This window comes from Capsicum annuum, chromosome 1 (assembly GCF_002878395.1).
Source record: "Capsicum annuum cultivar UCD-10X-F1 chromosome 1, UCD10Xv1.1, whole genome shotgun sequence".
Lineage (NCBI taxonomy): Eukaryota > Viridiplantae > Streptophyta > Magnoliopsida > Solanales > Solanaceae > Capsicum > Capsicum annuum.
This window is the reverse complement of record NC_061111.1, coordinates 158,720,308-158,724,108: the sequence shown is the minus strand read 5'-3', so window position 1 is coordinate 158,724,108 and position 3,801 is coordinate 158,720,308. Positions and strand designations below refer to the sequence as shown.

The 3,801-nt window shown below is 29.9% G+C and overlaps 1 long non-coding RNA gene across 1 annotated transcript in view; it reads right to left on the bottom strand.

The window, feature by feature from the left end:
* The window catches only part of LOC124888110, a 7,417-nt gene extending 4,521 nt beyond the window's left edge, over positions 1 to 2,896 (bottom strand). Inside the window, exon 1 of the long non-coding RNA XR_007046085.1 lies at positions 2,742 to 2,896. This is a non-coding gene — a long non-coding RNA (uncharacterized LOC124888110). The remainder of the gene's footprint in view (positions 1 to 2,741) is intronic.
* Between the last annotated feature and the right edge of the window lie 905 nt (positions 2,897 to 3,801).

Sequence of the window (3,801 nt, the reverse complement as noted above, 5' to 3'; positions counted from 1 at the left end):
TTTTTACCTTTTTTCTTCAATTATTTATATTATTAAATTAAGGACCCCTAAAATATGGAAAGAACCCTGATAAAATTAATATATGAAAAGAAATTAAGAATCCTAAACTACTTATATGATAGAAGAGAATAACATAGAGATTAATGTTAATAGGTTTACGTTTTCCTTATGTAAGTGAAAAAAAGAAATTAATAACATATATGGTAAGAGAAAAGTCCTAACAGAAAATAAGATGAAAATACGATAGATTGTTTTTTACAAAACTAATGTTGGTAAGTTTAATGTTAGGACTAAATAATTTGTTACTAATTTAAATTTTTTGCACTTCACTAAAAATTTTCACAATAGATAAATTTGTCTAATTTTAAATAATCAAAAGTTACGTGCAACGCACATGTAGTTTGACTAGTATACAATAAGGAGAGAAGAATCTAATGACGAAAAGAACAAAAAAAACACACATTATTCACGATTGTGAGAGGTTAAAAGAGAACTAAGAAAGTTATATAAAAGGGAACGGAAAAAAACTTAGGAATTGTTCTAGAAGCATATGCCAATATCCCATATCTTAAACATCTCAAATTAAAAAATGAAAAATTTCATAAAATTCACGTATAACATTTACGTGAAAAATTGTGCATGCATCACCTTTTTTCAAAAGTTTTTTGCAAGAACGAAAAATATAAGTTTCTATTATTATATTTAATTATTAAATTATATATATAAAACAAGAAGAAATTCGTGTTATTTTTCTAATATTGTGAAAAGAAGATCTTCGACAAAAGCCACAAACATGTAATGATTTTCATGTTGATTACAACTTAATTAATAGTATCGGTTATTGACATAACTTACTTAGAACCTCTGTCTGCCCTGATAGTTGATATCATGTCAAACAAGTCCAACCAAACGATTGTACCAATGCAATTCAACTCTCATAAGTCAAAAGTATATTAGGCCGCTACCCTTCAGGCTTCGCGTGCTTATTGAGTAAATTTACTCCTGTGCAATAGCTCGCAAACCACTCAGAACTGGCCTCACTTATGAAATACCACCTATACTATACCAACTTAGTCACCCCTTACTATATTTACCTTTATTGCAAATGTTGAATTGATAGTAAATAAAAAGGGTAGCCGGTGCACTAAAGCTCCAGCGATGCACAAGGTCCAGGGAAAGGCCCAATCACAAGAGTCTATCGTCCACAACCTTACCTTGCATTTATGTTAAAAGCTATTTCGAAGGCTTGAACCTGTGACCTTCTGATCACATGATAGCAACTTTACCAGTTACGCCAAGGCTTCACTTCTAAATTAGCAATTATTATAATATTATATTGTATGGGTTAGTTGCGGGGCAAATCTTCTTTGGCAATAAATGACCAAACTTACACCAAATAATAGTGAAGTGAAGATATGGCTATTTGCCAAAGAAGATTAGGATTAGCCCAGTAATGCATCCACACACAGTTTGAATTGCGTCCCTCTTGGCCAATATATTGATGTGGCGTTGTGTATTTCTAATACCATATGAAACTCTTATATATAGCTAGTAGAAAAAAAAATGTAGTAATTGTTTCATTGAAGTATAGTATATGTTAACGCATATGCTCTGAGTAAAAGTCTCAAGGAATCATGCAGTTGAAGTGCAAACTTTTAACACCCAAACTTCGTTATAGTGACAATGTTTGGCTGAATTTTCATATACAACTGCCATAGTTTTGACATTTGACGTTTAGATCCCAATTAATTGTTATAAATAAAACTTGCAAAATGATAATTAGTTTAATGATTTTGTGTATCAAGAAGAAAGGAATATATTTTTTTTAACCAATTTAACCAAAAAGCTTTTTCTCATGAAATTAGATCACAATTGATGGGCATCATTTGATACTTGAAAATTTTCCTTTTCGATGTTGGTACTTGAAATTTACTATGTGCATAACGTTAATCATATCATTTTTATCTATAATATTTTTTTTTATAATTAGTATTACATGATAAATATTGTATGACTGTTATTGAGGATGAATTTTACAAAGAGTACATCGTTATAATGAATGTCACTGTTGTTACAGTTAGAATGTTGTTATAGATAAATAAAATACAACATAAAAAATAGATTTTGGAGAAAATTAAACTGTTATAGTAAATTGATATTTTTAACAAATGACTGTTATAGCGAGATTCGGCAAACTTAGCACCTTCTTGAGGAATAGAAGAATTGAATTGCATCCCACCATTTAATTTTAGAAGTGCAAAATCTTAGCACCGACAGAGATCTTTGAATTGAAGATTGAGACCATTACAGATGACTCAATGGGAAAGCAAGAAAATTGGGGAGAATTTCTAGCTGTTGGGATAATCTTATTGGCTTTGCCTACTTGTAGTACTAGAATATCCTGTTTAGGTGCCAATCTGTCAAGGAAAGCTATGAACATAGGTGAATCTACGTGTAACTTATGAATTTAGATGAATTCAGTAACTATGATAATTGTCGTATGCATATTTTGATTATGTTGTATTTACTATTTCTTTAATTAGTACATGTATGATGTATCAATAACTCTATATCTTGTTGTAGCAGCTTTAATTTCACAATAGAAACATTCGTATATTATAAGCACTAAACTCAAAAGTACAACGGTTGAAATGGAACTAACAAAGAAATTGCAGAACAACAATAACTAGTAAAACGAAGAGTACTACTAAAGAAGTAATCAGAAGGGAGATAGAAGCTACCTTGAGAAAGGATATGAGGGGACTAGACATTTTTCTTTCAACAATCTGTATAATGCTCTTTCTAAACTTGATCCGTTTAAACCAATTACTAGTTGAGCTGGAATGTCAAATCAACTTATGTGACGAACTTTGGTCCTAATACTTCTTCTTGGCCCAAAAATTGCTTTTGTGACATCCGTATTTATATTGGATTGGGACTAGTTCCTAACACTTGTGGTTTTTGGTCTATAATGAAATTCGAATCTAAAACTTTACGGTAAACAACATAAATTTCCTAGCTAATGAAACTAATTACACAAAATTCCCTCTTATTTTTTCTCTCCCGAATTTTGGCAAATATATTCATACATTCACCCAACTATTATACATTGGTCGAATGTATGATGAAACATCCATTCCTAAATTTAAGGTAATTGAAATCATTAATTGCTTTACTTTTTCTTAATTAATGGTAATAATTAGCTAGCTAACTTTTTTGACCTCTGAAATATGAAATCTAGGCTTTATGTCTTCCAAAGAATAGAATCATCCAATTTATTTTTATCTTTCCCTCTCACTATTTTCTCCCACAATTTCAGATACTTTTCTTGCTTTCCCTTTTTTTTTTTCTCAGTTTATTTTTTGCACTCTATTTTATCTATCTCCCACTGATGGAAGCTTAGTTGTAAATCTTTTTGATATATCATGGGCAATTTATTGTAAATATTACAACTGAAATGGGTATCATCAGAATCGGTTCATTCAGATCGAGTCCTTTTTGAGGGCTTAATAATTGTAATTTCTTGATTTTTTTTTTTTTTTGTGAATAATATGAATGTGAATTGCAAAATTATTGATTGCTTGATCACTGTGATGTTCTTTAGCTGATAATTTTTTATTTTAATTTTTTCACTTTTTTTTTGGTTTAGCTGTGTCTTTAACACTGTTCTATGAGAGTTTTCTTTGCTTCTTATTAAAGATTACAAAAATAAGGATATCAAAATAGTGAAATATTTTTGAGTTGGTTATGAGAATTTTCAATATTACATTCGCTCCCTTTTGTATAATATGTTAGCATACA